General features: G+C 43.8%; 1 protein-coding gene and 4 pseudogenes across 1 annotated transcript in view; 2 read left to right on the forward strand and 3 right to left on the reverse strand.

Moving 5' to 3' along the window:
- NPFFR2 (neuropeptide FF receptor 2) overlaps positions 1–18,902 on the reverse strand; it is a 353,963-nt gene that overhangs the window by 44,620 nt on the left and 290,441 nt on the right. The gene's annotated exons all lie outside the window — the stretch shown is intronic.
- Positions 12,363–12,480, reverse strand: LOC134933778 (5S ribosomal RNA; annotated as a pseudogene).
- LOC134942720 (5S ribosomal RNA) lies at positions 12,620–12,737 on the reverse strand (annotated as a pseudogene).
- LOC134942731 (5S ribosomal RNA) lies at positions 14,424–14,541 on the forward strand (annotated as a pseudogene).
- On the forward strand, positions 14,681–14,798 carry LOC134933782 (5S ribosomal RNA; annotated as a pseudogene).

The raw sequence follows: 18,902 nt of genomic DNA on the forward strand, positions 1-18,902 counted from the left end.
AATGCCTGTGGTGCTAATCCACTACTTTGCATGAAAAGTCACACCACTGGCACCACCCATCGCACCATTGGATACTAAAGCAGCCCTATGGTTGCTCAGAATTTCCGTAGGAACATGGCCACCGGTGCCAGTGCAACTGTGTCATCTGACTATCCCCACCCCCTACTGCCTCCTAGGAATACCTTAAAAAAATCATCTCTCACTGCATCCATTCTCATTCTGTGACCAGCAGTGATAACCATCTAGACGCATGCACAGTACGGGCCTGTGTAAGTTCATTTGTGCAAAATGAGAGGAGTAGGGGAAGGAGATCATCAATAGAACATAAAACTTCTGCAAAGATGCAAGTTCCGCCATAAAGCTATGCTTAGATTTTACAAATTTCTGATGGATGAAGGATGGATTTGAGATACACAGAGAGATGGACAGAAATTAGGAGCAAGAGATGGAAGGTATTTAGGGGCTAATTCAGACCTGATTGCTTGCTAGGGTTTTTTTTCAGCCCTACATTCCCATAGTCGCTGCCCACAGGGGATTGTATCCCAGGACTTACTCAGCCACTGTGATCACTTTAGCCTGTCCAGGACCGGAATTGACGTCATACACCTGCCCTGCAAACTCTTGGGGACGCCTGGGTTTTCCCCAAACACTCCCAGAAAACGGTCAGTCGACACCCACAAACGCCTTATTCCTGTCAATCTCCTTGCGAACGCCCGTGCGAATGGATCCTTCGCACAAACCCATCGCTGAGCGGCGATCCGCTTTGTACCCGTGCAACGCGCCTGCACATTACGGTGCATACGCATGCACAGTTGAGACCTGATCGCCCACTGTACGAAAACGCAGCCTAACAATCAGATCTGAATTAGGCCCTTAGGACCAACAAATACTCAGGAGATACATAGGTACTGCTGGAATATACTAAATGAAACATATTCTGCTTGCCAATGCCAAAACCTTCTTCAAATTTGTAATTGTTCAGATAGACCATGGGAATTGGTCACTACATCAGATGAATGAACAATGCAAAAAAATATTTGTTTTGTTTTGTTTTTGGTTGACTTTTTCTTTTTGTTAAATCATTGAATGCCAGATAGGAGGATGTTGCCACAGTCAATAGAATAAGAATTTTAGAGCAGAGTAAAGTGTGGCAGTGGGCTTATAATATTGAGGAAACTGTGATTTTGTTGACGTTAATGTTGCTTTGAAGGGATGTGGTGACAGAGAGAAGGGAAGATTATGTATCTTCAAGGCATGTGGTGACTGAGAGAAGGGAAGATTATAACTTCTCTTCTGGACATGTTGCTATTTAAGTGTCAATGGGACATCCAAATGTAGATAGCAGAAAGACAGTTTTATTTTCTTTTGCAAAATAGTACAGAAGTGGAGAGGTCAGGGAAGAAGAGTGTTTGTGAAGTCACATACTGTATGACTGAATTTGTGAAGAAATGAGAGGCCCCCATACTTTTGTTTGTTCAGGTTATAATGTATCTTCTCATCCACAATGTAACTTCTCATTCATAGTAGTGAAATGGACACAGTACAATTTTAGCCTTTTCCCTATTCCCAGACCCTGAAACATACAATTAAGGACTGAATCACTAAATGACACTGGGGGAGATCTAGCAAAGTTTGGCGAGAGATAAAGTGGAGAGAGATAAAGTGCCAAACTATTTTATTTTACAGGTTATGTTTGAAAAATAAAAGGAGCTTATTGTTTGGTACTTTATCCCTCTCTACTTTATATTTCTCAAAGCTTTAATACATTTCCCCCTACCATACTGGGAGAGAGCACATTTGGCCAATAGGCCAAGAGCCACAAGGCTACCCAGTCAGGAGGGGTCAGTACAGTAACAACCCTGCTGCTTCCATTTCATTCGCTTTATAGTTTAGATATGACTTAGAGCGTTCAAGATTTTGGGCCTGATTCAGATGTGGAAACTAATGCAATGCTTTTTGTGCTGTGAGAATGAGTCTGTATGCTACAGCCACAGCCAATGGAATTCATACAGAAATGTACATTGGCTGTGGTGCTAATCCGCTACTTTGCATGGTTGGCACCACAAATCGCACAACTGGATATTAAAGGAGCCCTATGGTTGCTCAGAATTTCAGTAGGAACATGGCCACCGGTGCTAGTGCAACTGTGTCTGTGGATGCTATCTCTGGCTGTGACATGTTTGCAACATGGCCGCATCTGACTAGCGACCCCCCCCCCCCCCCCATTGCCTCCCAGGATAATCATCTCTCTCTGCATCAATTTTAATTCTGTGACCAGCAGTGATAGTCATCTAGACGCATGCACAGTACAGGGCTGTGTAAGATCTTTTGTGCAAAATGAGAAGAGTAGGGGATCATAGATAGAACAGAAAACTTATGCAAAGATGCAAGTTCCGCCATTAAGCTATGCTTAGATTTTACAAATTTCTGATGGATGAAGGATGGATTTGAGATACACTGAGAGATGGACAGAAATGAGGAGCAACAGATAGATGGTATTTAGGACCAACAAATACTCATGATATACATGGTTATTGCTAAAAGATGCAAAATGAAGCATATTCTGCTTGCCTATACCAAAACCTTCTTCAAATGTATAATTGCTCAGATAGACCATGGAAATTAGTTACTACATAAGATGAATGAACAATGCAAAAAATAATTTGTTTTATTTTGTTTTTGGTTTACTTTTTCTTTTTGTTAAATCATTGAATGCCAGATAGGAGGATGTTGCAACAGTGAATAGGATAAGAATTTTAGAGCAGAGTAAAGTGTGGCAGTGGGCTTATAATACTGAGGAAATTGTGACTATGTTGACGTTAAAGTTGCTTTGAAGTGTCAAAGTCGAAAAATATTGCAGTACACACATCACGTACAAACTACACACAGATGGCCTCCGTGCGTATACTTGTTCTGCCATGCGTGCGCATATTCACAATTTGCGTATGGTCGCTCCCGCAGTCCTGCGCATTAGCGCGTGGTATGAGTATTTACGGTACAGTTTGTGAACGCATGGAAAAGCCATCAAAACACATTACATATTTAATCCTAATAGTGCACGATGTACACATAGGGGTATATGCAATTGCGGTCGAATTCCCGAAATTGTCGAATTTCGGGTATTTTTCGCCAAAAATAATAATTTGTCAATGCAATTCACTGCTTTCCGTCAAAAAAACGGACTTTCAAAATTCGACTTTTTGAATTTCGACTTTTTGCAAATTCGACTTTTCTGCAATGATACAAGTGCTGCAATTCGACAAAAGCATATTCAATTCAAGTTTGGAAATTCGACAGCAGTGCTTTTAGACAGCAAATTCGTCATTTTCAATCCGCCACACTTTGGAGGGTGAAACCAATAAAAAAAATTTAAAACATGTTTTTTTTGTGGGTTTTTTTCGTAGTAATATCAGATCTATTTATATTAGAAGGGATTAGGTACTTGGTTTGTCTTTTTGGGAGGCACAAGTATTATTTATATATTTTTAAAAATAATATATATATATTTTTTTTTTTTTATAGATGGAATGGTGAAATCCCTGAAAAAAATGGCGTGGGGTCCCCCCTCCAAAGCATAACCAGCCTCGGGCTCTTCGAGCTGGTCCTGGTTCTAAAAATGCGGGGAAAAAATTGACAGGGGATCCCCCGTATTTTTAAAACCAGCACCGGGCTCTGCGCCTGGTGCTGGTGCAAAAAATATGGGGGACAAAACGAGTAGGGGTCCCCCGTATTTTTTACACCAGCATCGGGCTCCACTAGCTGGACAGATAATGCCACAGCCGGGGGTCACTTTTATACAGTGCCCTGCGGCCGTGGCATTAAATATCCAACTAGTCACCCCTGGCCGGGGTACCCTGGGGGAGTGGGGACCCCTTCAATCAAGGGGTCCCCCCCCAGCCACCCAAGGGCCAGGGGTGAAGCCCGAGGCTGTCCCCCCCATCCAAGGGCTGCGGATGGGAGGCTGATAGCCTTGGTAAAATGTCAAGAATATTGTTTTTTCCAGAAGAACTACAAGTCCCAGCAAGCCTCCCCCGCAAGCTGGTACTTGGAGAACCACAAGTACCAGCATGCGGGCGAAAAACGGGCCCGCTGGTACCTGTAGTTCTACTGGAAAAAAAATACCCAAATAAAAACAGGACACACACACCGTGACAGTAAAACTTTATTTCATACGTCGACACACACATACTTACCTATGTTCACACGCCGACATCGGTCCTCTTCTCCAAGTAGAATCCACGGATACCTGAAAAGAAAAGATCAATATACTCACCTCAGCCAGGGTCCAGAGATAAATCCACGTACTTGTTAAAAAAAAAAAAACGGACACCCGTACCATGCCGGACTGAAAGGGGTCCCATGCTTACACATGGGACCCCTTACCCCGAATGCAGAGAGACCTCTCAGAGTGACAGCTGTCACAGAAAGGTCTCTAAAGCCAATCAGGAAGCGCAACTTCGTTGCGCTCACCTGATTGGCTGTGCGCTGTCTGAACTCAGACAGCGCATCGCACAGCTCCGTCCATTACTTTCAATGGTGGGAACTTAGCGGCTAGCGGAGAGGTCACCCGCCGGTCAGCGGCTGACCGCGAGTAACCCCCGCAGACGGCAAAGTTCTCACCATTGAAAGTAATGGAGAAAGCTGTGCGATGCGCTGTCACAGCACAGACAGCGCACAGCCAATCAGGTGAGCGCCACGGAAGTAGCGCTTCCTGATTGGCTGAAAGGACTTCAGTGACAGGAGTCACGTGGTGTCCCGGCATTCGGGGAAAGGGGTCTGATGTGAAAGCATGGGACCCCTTTCAGTCCGGTGGTACGAGTGTTCGTTTTTTTTTTTTAATAAGTACGTGGATGTATCTCTGGACGTGGATGTACCTCTGGACGCTGGAAGGTGAGTATAATTTTTTTCACAGGTACCCTCGGATCGTCGGAGACCGTGGCAGTCGGCGTGTCAACATAGGTAAGTATGTGTGTGTCGGCAGTGTGTAATAAAGTTTTACTGTCACTGTGTCTGTGTACTGTTTTTATTTGGGTATTTTTTTCCAGTAGAACTACAGGTACCAGCGGGCCCGGTTTTCTCCCGCATGCTGGTACTTGTGGTTCTCCAAGTACCAGCTTGCGGGGGAGGCTTGCTGGGACTTGTAGTACTGCTGGACAAAACAATATTCTGTCATTTTACTCAAGGCTATCAGCCTCCCATCCGCAGCCATTGGATGGGGGGGACAGCCTCGGGCTTCACCCCTGGCCCTTGGGTGGCTGGGGGGGGGACCCCTTGATTGAAGGGGTCCCCACTCCCCCAGGGTACCCCGGCAAGGGGTGACTAGTTGGATATTTAATGCCACGGCCGCAGGGCACTGTATAAAAGTGACCCCCGGCTGTGGCATTATCTGTCCAGCTAGTGGAGCCCGATGCTGGTGTAAAAAATACGGGGGACCCCTACTCTTTTTGTCCCCCGTATTTTTTGCACCAGCACCAGGCGCAGAGCCCGGTGCTGGTTTTAAAAATACGGGGGATCCCTGCCCAATTTTTCCCCGCATTTTTAGAACCAGGACCAGCTCGAAGAGCCAGAGGCTGGTTATGCTTTGAAGGGGGGACCCCACGCCATTTTTTTTACAGGTTTTTCCCGTTTTTCCCGTTTTTTTAAATCGCGGCAAAATCCGGCAAATCGTCAGTTTTTCGCCCGCGGGACTGTCGAATCCGTTTTTCATTGAATATGGTGAATTCCGGCAGCCACCTGCCGGAATTCACCTGTCGAATTGTGTCGAATTAAAAAACGGCGATAATTTGCCGCGATTCGCCGTGAATTGCATATATCCCATAGTCTCCCTGCACCACATCAGCAAGATACAACAGTTTAAATGCTAACAGAACAAAGGGATTCACCTTTACAGGATAGGAGGGGACAGAACAAGGTTATAAGGTGGTCTTTGGTATCCAGCTGTAGAGTATTTTAAGGGTAATATTCCGGTGTTGGTTTGCAGAAGATCGCACGTTCCTGCGAATAGTTATGTGCAGGAGCAGAATATAGATATAAACTGTATTTACTGTACATTAGGTATGCGGCGGGAACCCAGAGGAGACCACCCACAAGTGCATCTTGAACAGACAACGCCCACCTATTCAAACCAACCTATGACCTCTCCTGTACTGTAAATGACCATCCCTGTGTCCAATGGACAAAGAGATTACAGTATTAATTGTGTTAAGTTTTGGAAGATTGTATAAAAGGAGCCAGCTGCAGGCCTGGTCACACAAGACTCTAAAAGTTATCTATCTAGATGACCGAGGACCAGACTGGGTAGTGCGGCGAAATCCAAACAAGTATGTATTATTGACTCTAGCCATTATTCTTTTGTATTGTATTGCTTTGTTATTGTAACCCCCTTTCAGTAATAATATGTTGTGGTGTCGGAACCTGGCATTTTAAATACAATCTGGTGTAGTGTTTTCCTTTCCCTGCTAAGGTTTAAAGTGTATTACTATCGCATGCATAGCTGTTAAGTGATCACGGTGTATCTTTGGGTGTGTACGCACTGCGTGTACTTTGTACTGCCAGCGCGGCGTTTGTACGCAAAGTCCATACACGGTACGGGACTCTGTACGCTAATGGTGTAATAAGTACGTAGGTTGTGGATTAAGTATAGCGGCCGCACCGGCTTCATTTAAAGTGTATGAAATGTCTTTTTAAAGTGTTGCTTTTAGTCCTGTATGTAAATCAGCATTTACAATTGGGCGCTTGTCTGGTTTTCCACATACTCACAGCCTAACAGGTCATAGCAGACTTAATCTATCAGCAAAGGGCGGACAGAAAGTATCCTATGTAACCTTTTCTTGGTTGATGGATACACTGAAAACCCTACTTGTGTGCTGATTAGATGACGTCTGCTCTGTATGGTCTGCAGAGGTGCTGGTAGAACCCGTAAAACAACAGAAAAAAAGCCATTTAAAAATCTGTGAAATTTTTTTTGCCACCAAAAAGTGTACACAAAAGACACCCATACTTTGCATACCCTCTCACATTGTTGCCATAAAGACTCAGATTTCTAGATTCATTTAGATCTGTGTGAAACCGGATACATTTGTTGCTATATAGTTAAAACTAAAATAAGTGTTTAAGGAAGTAAGTGTAAAGACACAAATGCAGTTCTGGCCTGGTTGTAAAGGTTTATACAGAAAAAAAACGATGTTGTGTTAAGTGAGCGATTATAGTTAGTATTGCTCACATTTATAGAGTTGTGGGATTTGTTTATTGCGGACGCACGGTTTTGTACACGTGTCTCGGACAAAGTACAGGACTGCGCACGCAGCGTAAGAGACACGCACGGTCGCGTGCTTACGCATCGTGCATAAGAGTGCGGGCGCTAGGTACAAATTACACAATAGTGTCGTTTATTTCAAATGCGGGACAGTAGCCATGCTACAATAGCACAAAACTACTCGGTTTCTAAAGCAGATTAGTATAAAACTTTTGTTTAAACTGTATTGCCTCTGGGGGTAAAGCTACCTATCTGAATGAATTAAAATTTTCTGTACAGAAAAACAAAGCATATTTGAGTGAGTGAAAGTAAGAGTGAACGTATTGAACCCCGGGAATTCGGGATCCCGTAGTGTGGTACACCAAGTGAGTGGAGGCTTGGCGGCGTGAGGCGGCCGACTCAGGTTAGTATAGATTGAAATTCGTAAGTTGAGAGGAGACTTACACCGGAGCTTGGTAGGGAATTGTGACCTATATAGTTTTTTTGATACGCTCTGGCTGAGGTTTCGCAGCTTGTGATTCGATTCCAGTGGTCGTACGGCAGATAAGTAACAAGTACCTATACGCTGTGCGATTGGACCGTGCGTTTGTGGGTGCGATATATAGCGCAACTTGATATCCCTTTTATGAGCCTTTTGCATAAAATTGCGGTATCATTAGCGCTGTATACTGCATACGCAAGCGTGATTTGTGTAAAAAAAGTGCATAGGGAGTTTTCGCTGGTCTCTCTCAGGAAAATCTCCAATGGCAGATATATACTGGAAAAGGTAAGTCACTCCTAAAAACTTCCAGTAAATATAGGTCAATTAGGGGCCCTAAGTTGGGTACATTGCCTTCGCTATCAACAGTGTATTGTAGTACTGGCTAGTGTGGGCGAGAGTGGGTGAGAGCGCTCGGAGAACTTTCACCGTCACCTTATATTGAGTATTTTGGTATTTTTGGGATTAGCCGAGAAGGCAAGACCCTCAAATTATGGGAGCCAGTTGCTCAACTAAGGGACGTATGGTAGCCAGGGTTCAGGCAGAAGAGTTGGGACCGAGAAGGTCAGACTTGGGTCCGAGAAGGTCAGCAAGGTTTAGCATGTGTGAAAAATATGGTTCACACACAGAAGTTTTATGCAATGAATGGGTACATATGACTGACAAAGATAGGGTACCATTCCCTAAGGTGGTCAGCTTTGAACCGGGGGTATTGCAGAACTTAAGGATAAGGATATGTCTGATAAAATCCAGAAAACAAAGGATTAGACATAGAGATTGTTTACATTTATGGCAGCAAGAGGGGGAGATGCAAAGGGAATTAGCTCGCGCGGCAGGTTCCAAACCTAGCGGAAAAAAAATGGCAACCACACCACCACCATATATTGTTGGGGAGAAAGTGGCTACAAGCAATGGTGCATTGGTACAGGATAGGAATGTGATTGATAAATGTACTAACGCTAACCCTTGCCAGCTGTATCCCATTTTAAATTTTCCCCAGGATTGTGAGCAGGAAGATGAGCCGAGCATGATATCGGCACTCTCTCTAGCAGCCACCCTACAAGATACTCAAGTGGGCACGGCCCAACCATCAAGAGTTGTAGCAAGGACCCCTAGCAGAGGGATAAGTGAGGTCGTGTCCACAGGTAAGTATGGTACCATACATTATGCAGAAACTATAGCTCCCCACATTGTAGAATCAAACCGGAAGGACGAAATTGAATTAAATCCTGTCAGGGTGATTGCAGTTCCCAACGGGAGAACTGACGTTCAGGGAGTAACTCCCATCAGGAACATTGCCATGCATTGTCCCTGGTCCCGAGCAAAGTTAAGGTCAATTATGTCTGAATTTCCCGATCCCAGGAAAGATCTAGTCAGATGCCAGAGAATCAATAAGGAATTAGGTAACGCCCATGAGCCTACAAATAAAGATTGGCGAACAGTGTGTTTACCCTCAAGTATTGACATCACGAAATTTATAGCAGACAGTAAGTTAGATGCAGAAGTACCTCTCACTGATGAATACAATCAGGAGAATGTACGGCAAATCAATCTGCAATTAGGAGTATATTTCCCTACTGTTGTCAAATGGAATAAAATTTTCTCCATAAGACAAAAGGAAGGTGAAACGGCATCCGAATATTTCCATCGGGCACAGCAGGAAATGTCTAGATACACTGGGATCGAGGACATAAAAGATAATGCACATCACAGGGAGGTAGCGGTTACTGTATTAATGGACGGGTTAAAGGAGGCATTAAGAACAAGAGTACAAACCTCTCTACCTAACTGGAGAGGTATCTCGGTGGCTGCATTGAGAGAGTCCACTATCAAGCATGACCGGAACATCAGTAAGCACAGGGAGTCTCAGGGGGATAAGCTGATGACAGTGAGTATAAATGCTCTTACAACAAAACCACATCAGCCAAAACCCCAGACCCCTGATGGTAAGCCACATGTAGTAATATGTTATAAGTGTCAGAAGGAAGGACATTACGCAAGGGAATGTAGGAATAAAGGTACACACAACGTATACCGACCCCCTAGACCAGAATACGAACCACACTACAATTCACATAATTGGGATCAGGGACCATATAGAAGAGATTATGAGCCAGATAGAGGGGAAACAAGGAGGTACCCACCAAGGAGGGACTGGCAGGCCTCCGAAAAACCACAGCTACCCCCTCACATATTGTAGCTGCCAATGCGCTGTGGGAGGGTACCAATACACAATAGGGGTTGGGCAACACCTGTAGTCTGCAGCCAGTGAAATTGATTGCTAGCCTTGGTAGTGAACCTGAGGTCACGGTTGATGTAGCTGGTGTACCATTACCATTTCTTGTAGATACAGGGGTGGCCAGGTCAGTGTTGATTTCCACATCAGGTATAAAGACCACGGGAAAAATGATTCGGGCAATGGGAGTAACAGGAACGGTGCAACAATACCCTTTGAGTAGACCTGCAGAGATAGGGCCCTTGCAAACCAAACATTCTTTTCTGCTGGCTGCATCAGCTCCGACTAATCTACTCGGCAGAGATTTATTGTGTAAAATGCGGTGTGTCATATACTGTACTCCTGAGGGTGTCTTCTTGGATATACCTGAGAACCACGCTGAAGAAGTGCAAGATATATAAGACACCCCTCAAAGGCTAATGTCGCATTCTACTGTTATAGACAAGTGTCCATCAAAGGTAGAGGAAATGATCTCACAAATACCGGGTTTCCTTTGGACCAAAGATGGACAAGACACTGGATTGATGGCGAATGTAGCTCCAGTAGTAGTACAAGTAAAAGATGGTAGGATAGCTCCAAAAATCCCTCAGTATCCTCTGAAGCCAGAGGTAGAATTAGGAGTGTACCCTGTCATAGAGCGGCTGCTACAGCAGGGCATCCTAGTCAGGACGTCCAGCACCGCCAATAGTCCCATCTTCCCTGTGAAAAAGAGTAGGGGGAGGGGTTACAGGCTAGTGCAGGATCTAAGGGGGATAAACAAAATAGTTGAGAGCCAATTCCCCGTAGTGCCCAATCCAGCTGTCATCCTCATGCAAATTCCCTCTACTGCAAAATTCTTCACTGTCATTGACCTCTGTTCTGCTTTCTTTTCTGTCCCTCTTCACCCTGACAGCCAATACCTTTTTGCCTTTACATACAGGGGAGTACAGTAAACCTGGACTCGTCTCCCCCAAGGTTTCATTGACAGCCCAAGTATTTTCTCCCAGGCTTTGCATGACTGTTTACAATTCTTTCAACCTGAGAGCGGATCAGTACTAATACAGTATGTCGATGACTTATTGTTGTGTTCTGACTCACTCGAATCGTCCTTGAAAGACACAAAACAGCTTCTGTTTCATCTTTCCCAAACGGGACACAAGGTTTCAAAGGATTAGTTGCAGTTGTGCCGGACCAGGGTCAAATATTTGGGACATTGCTTGACTCAAGGACTTAGACACCTCACTGCTGATAGAATACAGGCGATTCGCGACATGACTCTGCCACAAACGCAGCAACAGATTCGCACTTTCCTTGGAATGTGTGGGACTGTCGAAACTGGATTCCAGGGTTCTCTATACTGGCTTTACCTTTGCAAGAAATGGTCTCTTCGAACAAACCAGAACGGATCTCGCACACAGATGAGTCCGAACTGGCATTTGAGAGACTCAAACAGTACCTATCACAGGCACCCGCATTAGGTATGCCAGGTTATGAGAAGCCCTTTGAATTGTACAGTACAGAAAGTGCAGGGTGCGCGGCAGGGGTTTTAACTCAGAGACATGGTGACGCCAGCAGACCGGTAGCTTACTACAGTGCACAGTTCGACACTGTAGAGCGGTCTCTCCCCACTTGCTTGTGAAGTGTTGCAGCGATAGCTTTGCTGGTAAGTAAAAGTGAGGACGTAGTGTTAGGACATGACCTGACCATTCATACACCTCATGCAGTATCAGCCTTACTGAACTCAGCCCAAACAAGACATGTCTCATCTGCTCGGTTTACAAAGTGGGAATTATCACTGATGGCCCCAGTAAACATCACCATTAAGAGATGCAGCTCACTAAATCCTGCAACTTACTTGCCAAGTGTGCCTGGACAGGCACAAAGGGTGGAGGATGAGAATGTTGGTGAAGGAGGATTTAGTGCAGATACTGATACGCATGATTGTATGGAATACCTGAATCAGACTTTCACAGCGAGACCTGACATCAGTGACAACCCGTGTTGAAAAGGAGAGACAAGACAAAAAACCCTTGTTTGGGAGCACTGTTTTGTATTAAATTAAATAATGTAGGTAAAGTAAATGATAAATGAGATAAAACTTAACCTTTAATTGTTTCTCAAATAAAAGGAAGAAAAAAGGGCAAATAATAAGACAATTAAAGGACTCGTGTCTGGTGTTACAGCAAAAAGAAACTTGTTTGACCTTTTTAGCAAATGAGGTACAAGTTGCTAGGAGAAGGTGAAGATATTAGAAGTAATAAATTGGATGGATGTTGGTGTGTTCTAATAGGATGAATGTATCCAGGACAGTCACTAAGCATGCCTCAAAACAAAGGTATCCAAATGGAGAGTGATATGGTAGCAATGTTGAGTGAGCTGAATTTGATCTTGTATGAGAAATAGAGAGAAAAGGGGGCCCACTGCACCTGGTATTCTCAGGGGGTTTCCCATCCTGATACTGACCAGGCCATACCTGCTTAGCTTCCGAGATCGGACAGGATCGGGCGCATTCAGGGTAGTATGGCCGTGGGCCTGAGGTAAGAAAGAAATGAAAGAAGATAGGAAGATGATTCTATTGTCTGTACTGAGTACAAATCAACCATAGGTGGTCCGGGAGTGTTTTTCCAGAAACAGACATAGAGGTATAGTCAGTTTTGGAGAATTAAAATGGGGCCCACAGCACCTGGTATTCTCAGGAGGTTTTCCTTCCTAATACTGGCCAGGCCACACCTGCTTAGCTTCCGAGATTGGACAGGATCGGGCGTATTCAGGGTAGTATGGCCGTGGGCCAGTGTGAGGAAAATATTGAGTGGAAAGGGAGAATGCACTGCTTTGTGTACTTCACACTCAACCACGACCACTGATGGTCTCGAAATAGTATTTCCAGACAGTATCAAGATGATTTGTAGTGTCTGGGATTAAAGAGGATGTATGTGGTTGGGGAAATTTATGAGAGTGATGTATGGTGTATGTGTGTGTATGTCATGTTGATTGATGAAAAACTTTTGGAAAGAGATGTGTTTAAGAGGTAGAATGAAGCTGAAAAATCACTCTGATTAAATAACAAATCACACAAATGACAAAATGTAGGTTAGTCCCTTGAGGGGAAAAAGCAAAAAACAAAAAGCAGCAGAAGATAAATGGTCGTATATTGGGAGGGAACTCAAGGTTGGCTCCCAAATGACAATCTTAACTTTAATTCCTGAGTAGGAAGGGTTGAATACCAAAATCTCATAACAAATGTCAAATAGTCAGTGATGGGGTATAAAAATGCTACCACAAAACACATGCATGTTGGAATCACATAAATTCACTTGTGTGTTTAATTCACAGTTAGGTATCTGTATATAATAATAGAACCTTGGAGGCATGGGCGGGTGTGAGGACTGAGTACTACAGATTATCACTGAAATTAGAAAACTGTTGTGAAACAGAAGATATAATGATTTGTTTACATTGCGATATCTGTGACAGAGGTAAATGTGGTGGTATATAGTGGTCTGATGACCGTTACCACTATCTTAGGGTAGACTGACACCTCTTTACAGACTAGTGGTAAATATAGACACGGTAGGCGCTAGAGACAGTGCACTGTATGATCAGTGTTAAGCACTGTCTCTAGCGCCTACCGTGTGTTCCCTCCTTGCAAACGACTTATACTAGGTAATTCCACTAGACCATCAGGGTCTATAATTATGTCTATATTTACCACTAGTCTGTAAAGAGGTGTCAGTCTACCCTAAGATAGTGGTAACGGTCATCAGACCACTATATACCACCACATTTACCTCTGTCACAGATATCGCAATGTAAACAAATCATTATATCTTCTGTTTCACAACAGTTTTCTAATTTCAGTGATAATCTGTAGTACTCAGTCCTCACACCCGCCCATGCCTCCAAGGTTCTATTATTATATACAGATACCTAACTGTGAATTAAACACACAAGTGAATTTATGTGATTCCAACATGCATGTGTTTTGTGGTAGCATTTTTATACCCCATCACTGACTATTTGACATTTGTTATGAGATTTTGGTATTCAACCCTTCCTACTCAGGAATTAAAGTTAAGATTGTCATTTGGGAGCCAACCTTGAGTTCCCTCCCAATATACGACCATTTATCTTCTGCTGCTTTTTGTTTTTTGCTTTTTCCCCTCAAGGGACTAACCTACATTTTGTCATTTGTGTGATTTGTTATTTAATCAGAGTGATTTTTCAGCTTCATTCTACCTCTTAAACACATCTCTTTCCAAAAGTTTTTCATCAATCAACATGACATACACACACATACACCATACATCACTCTCATAAATTTCCCCAACCACATACATCCTCTTTAATCCCAGACACTACAAATCATCTTGATACTGTCTGGAAATACTATTTCGAGACCATCAGTGGTCGTGGTTGAGTGTGAAGTACACAAAGCAGTGCATTCTCCCTTTCCACTCAATATTTTCCTCACACTGGCCCACGGCCATACTACCCTGAATACGCCCGATCCTGTCCAATCTCGGAAGCTAAGCAGGTGTGGCCTGGCCAGTATTAGGAAGGAAAACCTCCTGAGAATACCAGGTGCTGTGGGCCCCATTTTAATTCTCCAAAACTGACTATACCTCTATGTCTGTTTCTGGAAAAACACTCCCGGACCACCTATGGTTGATTTGTACTCAGTACAGACAATAGAATCATCTTCCTATCTTCTTTCATTTCTTTCTTACCTCAGGCCCACGGCCATACTACCCTGAATGCGCCCGATCCTGTCCGATCTCGGAAGCTAAGCAGGTATGGCCTGGTCAGTATCAGGATGGGAAACCCCCTGAGAATACCAGGTGCAGTGGGCCCCCTTTTCTCTCTATTTCTCATACAAGATCAAATTCAGCTCACTCAACATTGCTACCATATCACTCTCCATTTGGATACCTTTGTTTTGAGGCATGCTTAGTGACTGTCCTGGATACATTCATCCTATTAGAACACACCAACATCCATCCAATTTATTACTTCTAATATCTTCACCTTCTCCTAGCAACTTGTACCTCATTTGCTAAAAAGGTCAAACAAGTTTCTTTTTGCTGTAACACCAGACACGAGTCCTTTAATTGTCTTATTATTTGCCCTTTTTTCTTCCTTTTATTTGAGAAACAATTAAAGGTTAAGTTTTATCTCATTTATCATTTACTTTACCTACATTATTTAATTTAATACAAAAGAGTGCTCCCAAACAAGGGTTTTTTGTCTTGTCTCTCCTTTTCAACTGTAGTCTAATCTACAAAATTCCTGGGAGCACCGCCAATCATTAGCAGTTCATAATCACATTTTTTCTAACTGCATTTATATTGGTTTTCTTATACTATTCATACATCTTGCTTAGATCATTAACACTAGTGCGGTTCCAAATTCAACTTTGTATACATCAGTGACAACCCACTGGAAGGAGTAGACTTTACCTTCTACACTGACGGTAGTTGCCACAGACAGACAGAATCGGGAGACTTGTGCACTGGATATGCAGTTGTAGATGACGAAGGTATCATAGAAGCTGAACCCAAGTTGCTGAGTTGGTCGCCCTAACCAGAGCGTGTGAATTGGCCAAGGGTAAGTCAGCTAATATATACACAGATTCTAGGTACGCCTTTGGAGTAGTGCATGATTTTGGGGCCCTATGGCGCCTCAGAAATTTCATGACGGCAGATGGCACACCTGTAGCGCATGCGTCCCACATCAAAAGGCTTTTGACAGCAATACAAGAACCAGACAGAGTGGCTGTTATCAAGTGCAAAGCACACACTTACAACCAAGACCCAATTTCACTTGGTAACAGCCGGGCAGATGAAGCTGCTAAATCAGCAGCAAGCACCCCCATACAAATGAACTTCACATCACTGATGACATTTAACACGATCAACATACAATTAATCGAAATGCAAAATTTGTGTTCCCTACAGGAAAAGGCAGTCTGGAGGGCAAAGGGATATGGCCAGGAGTCCTCAGGACTGTGGACAGGTAGACACGGTAAGCCGGTGGCCCCCAGAGCATATCTTCCAAGCCTAGCGGAGGCGGCACACAGTCTGACTCATCTGGGCAAAGAGGGTGTGTGCAAATTGGTAAGGGCCTACTGGTGTGCGCCAGGATTCTCTTCTCATGCAGGTAAGAGAGCAATGACATGCTTTACTTGCTTGAGGAAGAATATTGCAAAGACAATACCAACAGAGCCATCCCATATCCCTCCTACAGAAGGACCTTTTCAGGTAATGCAAATCAACTTCATACAGCTACCACTCTGTAGGAATTTGAAATATGTGTTAGTTTGTATTGATGTATTTTCCAACTGGGTAGAAGCGTTCCCTGCTGCCACAAATACTGCTACGTTCACTGCAAAGAAAATTGTGCAGGAATTTGTGTGTAGATATGGTATCCCTAGAATAATTGAAAGTGACATGGCTGCCCATTTTACAGGTGAAGTCTTTCAGGTCATGTGCAAACTGATGGGAATTAATAGCAAGCTGCATACTCCGTACCGTCCACAGGCAAGTGCAAAGGTAGAGAGAGTGAACAGCACTATTAAGAACAAGCTGAGCAAATTAATGGCTGAAACTGGATTGTCGTTGCCAGAAGCTTTGCCACTAGTGTTGTACAGCATCAGAACCACTCCCAGATCTCCCCTTAACTTATCACCCTTTGAAATTATTTTTGGTCAACAACCTCATGTAATGATAGACCCCCAGGATGATTTGAAATGTAATAATGAAGTGACTGTGAAATATTTGGTTGGGATGAGCCAGCAGCTGAGAAATCAACAAAGAAATTTAAAGCTGGTGATCCCTGACCTACTGAGCAGTAATTGTCATGACATTGAGCCTGGGGATTATGTAATGATTCGAAATTTCTTACGCTCAGGTTGCCTCATAGACAGGTGGGAAGGACCATACCAAGTCTTGTTAACCAGCACGACAGCATTGAAGGTCGCCGAAAGAGAGACTTGGGTCCACTCATCCCACTGCAAGAAGGTCGCTAACCCGGAGAGAACTCGTGACAAAGAGCAGAGTGTAGAGAATCTCGTATCACTGGAGTGTTTGCTCCGGGAAAGTTGAGAGGCAGAACTGTTGAAGGGCATCTGAGCACATAGAGAGTAACAAGATCTATAACGCTTGTCGCACCATTTTCTTTTTTCACCTCCCCCTGCATTTTCCTTTCTTTTCTCCTTCTTATTTTCCTCCTTTCCGCTAACGAAATGGATCGATCACAAGAGACTGCGTTTCAGGTTCTGTTAGTAATTCTGGTTTTGATCAGGACAGTTTGTTTTGGTGAGGGTCCCAGAGAGGTCGAGCAGGGATCTGGAATGGGTTCTGATGGCAAGTATGAATTTGTAGGATCTCAGGAGCAGCACATCACTCTAGTAAAGGCTGGCATTAGTAAGCGCTCCAGTAGTCAGGGAGCTCGGAGGCACTGTGAGGGGTTATTGTCTGATGAATATTGTATTTGTAGGAATTGTGAGAATATAGTAGAGGATGGGTGCATCCAGAGATGTCAGTCCAACCTTAATATCGACATGGACCGCCATCCTTTGAGTGATTACCACTCACTAGTGGGTAAGGTCTTAAACCAGACAGAATGCTGGGTGTGCTCACAAGTACCTCAAGGTCAGAGTAAGTCAGGATTGGTACCATACCCTTTAGCAATAGATGAGGTACTCAAATTGCGGGGTGGGAGACCGGTGGGCAAGAAATTCAATATCTCTAGGCCCCCTAGTTTGAAGCTCTACCAGTATAATGTAGACAGGTCCTTATTGTGTTTTAATATTTCCAATTACCGAAAACTGGGAAATTGGGAAGTGACGTGGAATAACCAGACAATTACCTTTTCATACAGAGCTGATAGGATACCCATAGACTCTGAACTTGTACGCCAAATAGCCAACAGTGGGAGGTATTTTCGGTATAGGTATACCCGTGGAAGCAAGACCATGTGGGTTGGAAAAGTATCGTCAGGGTATTGTGCTCATATCATCCAGCCCGATACTTATACTGAGCAGATGGGAGAACTAGGGATTGGTTTCTTTACTTGGAAAATTTGTAATATGGTGATGTTATATTTTGTCCCCTATGTTCTCCCAGATGATGCCTATTTCATATGTGGGAGGAAGGCGTACAAGTGGCTTGCCCCGAGCTCAGAGGGATTGTGTTATATTGGGAGAGTACTACCAGAGGTCATGACCATGACCCATGATAAAATGAAAGACGTTCACCGCAGTGCTCAGGCTCCTTATACTCATACTCACTATGAACACATCATCAAGAGACACCTCATAGATAGGGCAGAGCACGCAGCCTCTGATTTGATCCACGAATCCACCGGGATTCAGTACCTTCTCGCATTAGACATCACCCGTACTGCCAGAGGAACTATAAATTATAGGTATGTCCATGCGCTAGCAAACTTTATAGATAATATCACTGAGATGTATGACAACACCTTCAGGTATACAGGAAGGGAGTTACAAGCTTATAAGAAGGAACTGATTCAGCACAGGATGGTCCTTAATTATGTCACAGCCGTGACAGGTGGGTACTGTGTTACTCTGGCAACTCAATATGGTGTGAAGTGCTGTACTTATATTACAAACAGCACTGACGACCCAACGGAGATCATCGATCAAAAGATGGATGATATCTTGCAGTTGAAGTGGGAGTTCAGGAGGAAGCACAACCTTACCTTTGCGACTGTGAGTAATGAACTGACCGGCTGGGTCTCATGGTTGAACCCATGCAAATGGTTCTCAGGTTTAGGAGAGTGGGCTCAGAATGTCATTATGAGTGTAGGGAAGTTTCTCCTTTGTATCCTGGGAATCGTCATAATTATTGGTTCGATATTTAGGTGTGTTCGAATTCTAATGCAGCGCAAGCACGGCACAAATTTGATGAGTCTAAGGAGCGAGGGCGCTGTTA

Source organism: Pseudophryne corroboree, chromosome 1 (assembly GCF_028390025.1).
Source record: "Pseudophryne corroboree isolate aPseCor3 chromosome 1, aPseCor3.hap2, whole genome shotgun sequence".
Lineage (NCBI taxonomy): Eukaryota > Metazoa > Chordata > Amphibia > Anura > Myobatrachidae > Pseudophryne > Pseudophryne corroboree.